The sequence below is a fragment of the Chelonoidis abingdonii genome, chromosome 24 (assembly GCF_003597395.2).
Source record: "Chelonoidis abingdonii isolate Lonesome George chromosome 24, CheloAbing_2.0, whole genome shotgun sequence".
NCBI classification, from domain to species: Eukaryota; Metazoa; Chordata; order Testudines; family Testudinidae; genus Chelonoidis; species Chelonoidis abingdonii.
The window spans coordinates 5,781,930-5,792,146 of record NC_133792.1 but is presented as its reverse complement, the minus strand read 5'-3'; the positions used below and the strand labels follow the sequence as shown (position 1 = coordinate 5,792,146).

At 46.9% G+C, this 10,217-nt stretch overlaps 1 long non-coding RNA gene across 1 annotated transcript; it reads right to left on the bottom strand.

Moving 5' to 3' along the window:
• Nucleotides 1-966: 966 nt before the first annotated feature.
• On the bottom strand, nt 967-8,985 carry LOC142045900 (uncharacterized). Its single transcript, XR_012654806.1, has 2 exons — nt 7,940-8,985; nt 967-3,186 (listed from the first exon to the last, which is right to left on the bottom strand). It is a non-coding gene; the product is annotated as an uncharacterized LOC142045900 (long non-coding RNA).
• Between the last annotated feature and the right edge of the window lie 1,232 nt (nt 8,986-10,217).

The following is a 10,217-nucleotide window of genomic DNA, read 5'->3' as shown; positions in this document are numbered from 1 at the left end:
TTCACAGGGTTTTGGAACCCATGTCCCTTGTCTAGCAAGTACCACCCAACTGAGGTTGAGTCATTTCTGTCACAAAGCAGTCCCACAGCTCGGCAGTCTGGGATGGGGTGGGCGTGCCTATGCAAATATTTGAGATTCGCATTCCAGACATTCTTTCAACACTTCCCATACTTCACCACCAGATGTCAGGGTACAGCTCATCCTGACTCTGCTTACAAATACAAATAACATTATGGGATGGAGACCATAGCAAACGGAGAAGTTGATCCCATGCTCCCAGTCACCCCTGCACGACTCGTTTTGGTCCCATCATGCATTGCTAAACCGTCTCAAAAGACAGTGCATTGGATGGTGGCAAGTTGCACTGGGGCGTACCTACTCATGGTGCACTGCACTGCACTGTGCATCGACATGAGCTGTCTTAGTGAGTACGTGCACTGCCGATGCAAGCAGCCAAGCATGCATGTGCACAAGCAAGGTATGAACTGCAGCAGCTGCAGGGCGACGTAACTTGATTTGACATGTCTGTTGCAGACATAGCCACAGTACATTTCCCAGACCTGAGGAACAGCTCTGTGTAAGCGCGAAAGCTCATCTCTCTCTCCAACAGAAGTTGGTGAATAAAAGATATGACCTCACCCACCTTGTCTCTCATATCTTGGGACCAACCGGGCTACAAGAACACTGTATACATTCAATGGTAAAGATATCTGGTCCCTACTGACCTGCCTAGAATCTAGAAGCAAGAGGCTCTGTATCCCATTGCTAATCACCTTAATTATCCAGTCCCCTCTTTCTCCAGTTGTAATTGTAACAGGTTCCAGTAAAACTGGATTGTCATTGGGATCAGTCAGTGGACTGTGAGAGGGTGGGAATGAACATTAAGGGATCCCAGTGTCAGGGACTCTAATCCAGACGGCAAAGTTCGTTGTCTGACCGCGAGAGAGACAGGCAACACCAGCAAGGTCCAATCAAAAGCTCTTTATTGAAGAGTGCACACATCAATAGAGAGCAGCTCGTCTCCAGAGAGAACCAGCCTGCTCTTTACATCTTAGTATAAGCCTATATAGACAGTTCCGTCGCGTCATAAATTATTCACTTGAGCAACCCACCCCCTTCTTCTAACAACTAGAAACTAGACACTTTTAGTATACATGTTTTACAGCATTAGGTGATTAATAATATCTTAACAAGCACCACAAGTTAGGAATGTAGGGGAGTTAAAACAGACAGAGAACTGAACCAACAGGGAGGCTGAGAGGCTGGGGTTTCTTATCAGTTCTTTAAAGGAACTGTTTCTAACACAGCACAGTTGGTACTATGCCAGGAATGCAGCCCCTCCCTTATCTCACTTTTTCCCAGCACTTCGTGAGACATGCTGCTTCACAGTTCTTTTCCACTTAGCGATTACCCACAAACCTCTGTTAGCCTGACTTTGGTCAGGTTGGCATACCTGGTTTTGTCTGCTATATCTTTATTCAGGCCTAACAATCCCCCCTTTGTCCCTAGAGGACCATAATGGGACTCTTGGGACACACATCCATTTAACAGTTGTACGGGAGAGGCTAGTAAACCATGACCCAAGGTCTGGGAGGAGGTCCTTAAAACTAAAAGTGTGATCAAGAGATACAGCATGGAAAACAGAAGCAGCATTCTTAATAGCTTGTAAATCCTTGTCAATTAAGCCAGAGTGATTAACAGAAAAGCAACATTTTTTCCCGATGGGAGCACAAGCCCCCCCTAATTCAGCATTCATGGCATCTAGCACACGTCTATTTTGCAAAGTCACTTCTGCTACTTTATCAATCTCTCGTTGCAACTTTTGGAAAGTGTCTATTAATGCATTAGCTGTTTTTATTAAGCTCTGCAGAAATATTTACAACTGCTTTCTTGAACTTAGCCATCCCCAACCCAGGAATGAATGCACGGACAAAAGAGTGGAATCCTGTTTGTCTGACAACTAAGGGATTGGGGCACTGACTATAAATTAGTAAGGTATACCAAGTGGTCTAATTTCCCAGATGTCTCAGCGAATAATCCAGTCCCACGTGCATCCTCCCCATGGACCCATCAGGATTCGGTATGTGGAAGCCCACCCACCCCCCAGTCCAAATGCTTGGAAGGAGCACTGTAAATGTCCACACTTCCACCCAGAAAGTCTCCAGTATGTCTCCATGACCACAGATCAGATGGTACTCCTGATGTGTCTGTAAGGGCAGTGGGCCAAGTCTGGTACTCAAGATCACTCCGAATGGCCATCAGCTGGTCATTCAGGAAATCCTGAATTTCTAAACATACTAGATCCCACTGCAATGCCTTCCCAGCCTCAGTGATATTCAATACCATCTTTCCTTGGTGCAGTACTATATTACATCTGTTATTTAGCTATTCTTAGGTACTTTCAAAAGGCATTAACATTAATAGCATAGGAGGGGGTTACATTATTAGTTACTGGAATGGTTTCAGTACGGGTAAAATTTCCAGTGGCAGAAGAAACTCTTTGGGTACTTGTTATTTAAAACCCAATCAGAGAGAGCAATACATGCTGAAGGATTTATCCAGAACACAGGGCGCAGCCTGTAGAATAAACCCCAAAATCCAATCAATACCACATTCCCAAGCATGGGTCCCACAAATTTCTTCCTGCCAGTGTATAATTTTTTGTTTCTTCACCAGGGTCAGTTCTTAATGTCCTTTCTAGTCAGGAATTCCTGGACTTTGGCAATTTCAGTGCAGTGAGTGTTCCTTCTTCTTTCCCAAAACAGTCGTGGTTCAGCATCCTACAGGGGAGAGGTTACAGCAAATCACCCTGTAATGGTTTTTGATTCTTCTAGAAAAATTCAAAGGCACAGTAGATCTGTCAATGGACAAGGGAAAGGTTACTAGCAATTCACCTTGTCCTTTCCCCTGCTGTCCAGAAGGCACGGTGGAGATAGAAGGAGAAATGGCTAATCATCAGTAGGAGAATTCTCCCACGGTGGAGGGGTCTTTTTGCAGTGAGAATCATGGGTACAGGCAGTCAGTCTCTGGCACTTCACAGCAGTGTTGGTAGTCAGCAGGGCTTCATGAGGGCCTTTCCAACATGGAGCCAAAGCAGTCTTTCGTTGGTGGACCTTTACATCAATCCAGTTTCCTGGTTCCAAGGAGTGGCAGGGCTGCTAGGGTCTTCGGGTAGCGCTTCTTTACCTGTGAGAAAAGAAACCTAACACATTTCATTAGTGTTTTGCAGATCTCAAATTGCGTGGGCAAATTCAAGCCTCCTTTTCCTGGTTGTCAGCCAAGTCTTGACTGTGAGCAGTGTCCTTGAGTGAAGTCAATGTCTTATCTATAGCCTGAGCTTGCCAGCTAATTATTTTTTTCCCAGTTAACTCATTTTGTTCTTTGTCTTTTTTCCCTTCTTGGCTTCTTTTAACCTGCAAAGGGAACTTCCACTTTTCACTTATACACCTTTTTCCCAAAAATGAACACATAAACATTGTCATTATACAGTACATTAGTCTTTATTCAATATGTGCCACACATACCCTTTTTACTAAAATAACCTTATTACAGAACTTTGGAGCAACAAGCTAGAACAAGTACACTCACTTTGAGGAGTTTCATTCAATTCAACCTCTAGTCCAATAGCTTTCCACCATCCCCAGCCCCCTGGCTAAAAATCAGAGGTAGCCAGAAAGATCCCATGTACAATATGGGGAGTGGGTTAACTTTTCATGTCTTTGCTTCCAAAAACTGTTGGTATGCAAATTTTAACAACAATTTTTGCAATTAACAATTTGGCCAATGAAGTTTCTTTTTCTTACTTAATTAAGAAATGTATTAGACTTTGACATATCACTTTCCTGATTTATCAAACACTTGATTTTCAAGTTTGATAAAACAAGCTCTGCCTTCCAGTCTAACCTCTCTGCTGATTCCATTACCGACCATCCATGAAAAAACACTAACACAACAAATTCCGGCCATGAGACCAAATACACAAGACAGAACATAGACACAAACATAATTCCTATAGTGCCAGTAAATGCATGTACGTTGATGCTGTTCAGCTGGCATCATTTTCTCTGATTACTCTGGAAAAGACAAAACAGAGGTCTACCCCTTCTGGCGCAGTCAATCATGCTTAAATTTTAAAATCCCTTGTTGATTTCAGGAAAAACAGGAGGAATTACCCAATATTTTCTTGTATTTGTTTCATAGACCGCCCAGCTTTCAATTACATAAACAACTGTATAGCATTATTCAGCTAATTCAACTAAATTATTCTAGCAAACTGATTGCAATCTAATACATTTCTTTGCCTGAATTTATTTACCTAAACATTTGCAAAGACACAAGAACATTTCCTCTTAGCATTTTTACAAGTTCAAACTGCTGTGTTCCTCAGGCCAATACAGAGTTAACATCTCTCACTCTTCTTTAAATCACTGCTTGTCTCTCAAAGCCACTTTTATTAACTTCAAGTCATTCAATTTCAAGTATTTGTCCTGGGTATCGAAATCCCTGCTCACAACTTTCTTACTCCTTCCTCCACTACACCCTCAAATTTCCAACCTGTATTTTACAATCTCTTTGTCTGTTGCCTGCCCCCCGCCTGGGCCTGATCTCGGCTTTTCTCACTGAGACGTCCCTTCCATAGCACCGCTTGTCCATTACCCGTTTAGCTAGAAGGGTGGCTTTTCATCTAGCCCACCTTCCTGGTTTTTTCCTTAAATATCTTACTCACAAGACTACCAGAGGTCGCTCCTCATGAGGCTTTGCCAACCTGGGCAAAAACCATGGACCTTGGGTAAAGGCCATTTACTTTAACATATAATCCAACCCCTTTAGAGGGTATTAACCCAGCGATCCACCCATCTGTCTGGCTGACACTCAAACAGAACATTGAAATTCCACAGAGAAGCAGGGGAATTACGGTTAATCCAAGGTTTTTTCTATCCCTGACCGCTACAGGGAACGGACACGAAGGGATCTAATTCAACCTCAGAGCTTCACGCACGCACTGGCTTCACTCCGAGAGAATTACGAACGAGAGTTCAGTTGCCACCCACACTCCTAACGCCCAAATGGAACAAGACAGAAAACACTTAACCGGCTTAACCAAAACAGAACCCAGAACACAGAACCAGATAGCGTTCCTTATCCTATTTAGGGCTTGTTACGCAGGGTGGATCCCTGCTCCGGCCGAGGGGTTAAAAACAGCCCCTGGGAAGGGGCTGTGGCTGGAGGAAAGCAGCCCTTATAGGCTGGGCTGATTGGGGAAGTGGCTGGCAGCTGGGGCCACCACCCCAAACTGGCCACAGGCCCTTATTAAAAGGGGCAGAGAAAGCCAGAGCCAAGCGATCTCTTCTCGTTGTTTCAAGAAGGAGGAAGGGCCGGCTGCTGCACGGACCAGACAAGGTACCTAGGGTGAAAAGGATGGCCTGGGGAAGGTTAGCGGAGCTGCGGGAAGCTCCTTGCCTGGAAAGCTCCCGCTGCGGCTAGAATTGGCAGAGGTACTGGGGTTCAGGCTGCAACCCAGGGGTAGTACAAGCGCAGCCAGTCCCACACCTCTTTGCTGCATATGAGGACGGCTAATACGCAGTCCTGCCCCAGGGCGTGGGGCTAGCTAATGACTGGGCAGTGCCAAGACGTGAGGCAAAGTGGGATAGAGTGGGGGGTTCCAGTGAGGAAAACCCTAAGGAGAAAGGGGTTACTGCCAGGGGCGGCAGAACCCACGTAAAGGGGCATCGAGTCCAGGAGCGGACACGCAGCCGTAGCAGAAGTGGAAGGCGGCACATCACCGGCCCATGCAAGAGGGCTCCAGCTGCAGTTAGAGCTACATTCCCAGGAGTGACAGCAGAGGTGACCGAGGCGGATGAGTCACGCCCGGTTCAGGGCTCATTATTTAATACATGCAGTTCTCAACAGATATAACACCAGCGCGAGTACCAGCAAAGCCACATAATAACAAGCTGGTAAAACAAATAGATGGTGTACATTTCTGCAGGCTCCCCCTTCTTAATTGGCTCACAACCTGTGACAAATTCTGTTACCATTCTATCCTTGTGTCGGGTGAGAAGTGACACTACAGGATCGTTGGGGAAGATAAAACACACATAAACTTGAATTTTAGGCTTCATTACATAAATAATAGAACACACACAGGGGGTGTTGGGAACACTCTCCACATCCTCAGGAAAAACATTAATCCCCAAGCCTAAACCCTTTCCATACTCACACACGTATGTCCGACTGGCCACATCTGTAGTTATATGTTCAGAGAAGGGGGTGAAATGAAGGGAGATTCTGTACTTACAGCTTGTCCAGAGTTATCCAAAGCTTCTCGCTCTTTGGGAGGGCTGTTCTGTTACACCCTTGGATTCCTTGCAGCGTCTATTTTTCAGAGATTCAGTTGTAGGTCGGCTGCCTGTGGCTTCTTTGTGTCACCATAGCCACGACCGGCTCCGGGGTACAAGCACCCTGTGGCTCTTAGTGGACGTTAAGCTTTGCAATGTAATCTCAGTCTGTAATTTGTATTGCCTTTGGTTCGCCTCTGTCTATATTTTTTCACACCCAGCTGGGGCAGAAGAGCAGTTTTCTTATGTATTAGCATAGTCTGCGTTGATTCTTGACCTTGACGCAGAGCAACTTTCTTTTATTCCCTCGGCCAAGCTGAATTTAAATCTTAAACCCGTTCCTTTCCTCAATGCAAATTTGCTTCATGCTTGTCGGGCTTTTTAGTGATTAAACACTCCTCTTCAGATGTATGATCTTATCTAGGATTGGAGTACCTTCTAAGTGGTATTGTTTTAGATGGATTTTCAACGCGTGTAAATATTCCTGTTTTCTAAATACCTGCAGGTTGTTGACCATAATGTACGTACATGTATATGCTGGGTTCCTTAGGGGGTGGATGGAATGTTAGACGTGTCACCCACCCTGTTCCACTACACACCAGGCAGGGTGCCCTTCCCAGCTAGCGGTCATAATTAAGGATTTTCCCTACAGGGCACTCACATGTTGAGAGGCTAACGATGTGATGGCCACGACCCTCCTACACCTCCCTTCAGCAAAGAGCGTCGGCTAGTCTCTGAGAGACAGCGCCACTACTTGATTGCATCCAGTGAGATGATCAGACTGCTCATTACCACACGGAAGGAATATGGGGAGTTGAAGATGGGTACACACCTCCTTAGACCCCAGGTAAGCTTCCTCACCGGCTGATGCCAGGCCGAGTCAGCCCCACCATGTGAGTCGGACCTCCTAAAGATCCACTAGTTACCGGGCTTGCGTTAGAGTAGTCCTGGTCACGAGCTTTTGCTTCACAGGGTACTCTGGGTGTCTTCCGGTAACAGTCACTCACACTGGCTCCCAGTACCATTCTGCATCTGATCTTGCTTTAGCAGCTACAACAGGGAGAGAGTACACTAGGATATACGGTCTCCCCTTCCTAGACAGGTCCCTCCTCTGCCCCTGAAGTATCCCTAATCTGCCTTTGAATCCTTGCACTCCACCAGACAGGGGGAAGAACAGGAACAAAATTGTCCTCCTCCCGGTGCGGCTCTGGGGCATATGGCGGGGATTTTTACAAGAGCTCTCCATACAAACAGCTTCAAAAGCTACCCGTCCCTCCATGGGTTTATAATTATACCATACAAACAAATAATCCATTTGTCCTGGCCTAAGATCAACCAAAATATCCCTTAAGGAGTTTATCCAATCTGTGGAAAAGGTTTCACCCTCCGGCTAGTCTCTAGTCGGGGACAAATGAAAGGTAAGTGGTGGCCATTGGATCCAACACAGATTTCTCATCTTAAATTTAACTAGACCAGCAGTCTCAGAAATCTCTTTCCAATCTCTAAGTATCAGAGACAACGGGGCATCCCCCAGGCACTTACTGCCAACTTGTCCCATTTTGGTGAAGGGACTCTAACCCCCACTTCGAGTGCTCACTTACCTCTCCAGGGACTCGAACACCTGGACTGGGACTCAAACCCAGGCTGGGACTCTAACCCAGACAACTTGGATCCTGTGCAAACCTGGACTGGGACTCTAACCCAGACCTGGACTGGGACTCAAACCCAGGCTGGGACTCTAACCTAGACAACTTGGATCCTGCGCAAACCTGGACTGGGACTCTAACCCAGACCTGGACTGGGACTGTAACCCAGACCTAAGTTGTCAGGGACTCGAACCCCGACAACCTGGACACTACTCAACAGGTAGGTGGACATTGCCGGATTTCTACGAGCTTCAGCTGGTTCACAGAACACGCCTTATCACCGACACAGAGATCAGATCACCAGGCAAGGCTCCTCTAAACCAGAGGATGTGCGCTGCGTTGCCTCAGGGTCCAATCCCCCGCCGGAGAGTCAGACGAGTCCCGGCGGAGTCGCCAAAGATGTCAGGGACTCTTACCCAGATGGCAAAGTTCGTTGTCTGACCGCGAGAGAGACAGGCAACACCAGCAAGGTCCAATCAAAAGCTCTTTATTGACAAGTGCACGCATCAGTAGAGAGCAGCTCGTCTCCAGAGAGAACCAGCCTGCTCCTTATGTCTTAGTATAAGCCTATATAGACAATTCCATCGCATCATAAATTATTCACTTGAGCAACCCACCCCCTTCTTCTAACAACTAGAAACTAGACACTTTTAGTATACATGTTTTACAGCATTAGGTGATTGACAATATCTTAGCAAGCACCACAAGTTAGGAATGTAGGGACGTTAAAACAGACAGAGAACTGAACCAAGGAGTGAAAACAGGGAGGCTGAGAGGCTGGGGTTTCTTATCAGTTCTTTAAAGTAACTGTTCCTAACACAGCACAGTTGGTACTATATCAGGAATGTAGCCCCTCCCTTATCTCTTTTTCCCAGCTCTTCGTGAGACATGCTGCTTCTCAGTTCTTTTCCACTTAGGGATCACCCACTACCTCTGTTAGCCTGACTTTGGTCAGGTTGGCATACCTGGTTTTGTCTGCTATATCTTTATTCAGGCCTAACACCAGACAGGAGGAATGAGAGAGCAGGCTTTGCCCAGCATCCTTTATGTTGAGTTGTGGAGGACAGACCCTAAGATGATGTAGAGTAACATTTTCAAAAGCACCCAGGCGACTTAGGAACTTACATCCCATTTTCAGAAGTGATCGTGTGGATGGGACTTCGGCTCCTAAATCAGCCCAGGAGCTGTGGGCAGTGCCCTCTGCCAGCAGGAGCGGGGAGCTGTGGTTGAAGTTGATAGCGGCACAGTGCCAAACTCAGGTTCTAGGGACTCCGCAGGACTGTTGCTCCTGGTTTCAGCCACCCTGTCTCCCTGCCTCTCCAGCCAGGAGAATTTGGTGCTGAAGAGCAGCAGCCCAAAGGGCTTCCTTACTTTTTCCCCATAACTGGAGCACTGCCCTAAATTCCAATGAGTTGCTCCTGTGCAAGCCTGTCAGGGAATGGGGCTTGGGCAGTCATGTCAAGAGGTTAGAGCCATAGGCAGTCAAGCTGGGGGAGGATAAGCTGGAATCAACAGGCAGGAACCAGAGAAAAGGGTCAAGCCAGAGTCAATAGCCAGGAACCCAGGGCAAGGCCAGAACAAGGGACAAGACAGGGTGAGGGTCTGTCTCAACAGCAGGTCAAAGATCTGCCTTGTTACTCACTCAACTTCCTGGGCCTCCCTCCACAGTTCAGTAGCTTGTCTGGGCCAATCTGTGGTCAGGGGAGGAGCTACCAGTCACCTCTGCTGTGGCTGGCACGTCCTGCAGTGACTGGTCTCCCAGGATGTTTGGTGTATTGACCATGGCTTTGCCAAGGCTGCCTGGAAGTATTGCCTACCTGGCACTCTACAGACATGGGTTCAAGTCCCGTGAATCCTTATAGAGCCTCCCTGAGAGCTATGAGAATCACATAGCATATCAGGGTAGGAAGGGACCTCAGGAAGTCACCTAGTCCCACCCCCTGCTCAAAGCAGGACCAATCCCCAACTAAATCATCCCAGCCAGGGCTTTGTCAAGCCAGACCTTAAAAACCCCTAAGGAAGGAGATTCCACCTCCTCCCTAGGGAACCTATTCCACTGCTTCAACACCCTCCTGGTGAAAAGGTTTTTCCTAATATCCAACCTAGACCTCCCCCACTGCAACTTGAGACCATTACTCCTTATTCTGTCATCTGCTACCACTGAGAACAGTCTAGATCCATCCTCTTTGGAACCCCCTTTCAGGTAGTTGAAAGCAGCTATCAAATCCCCCCT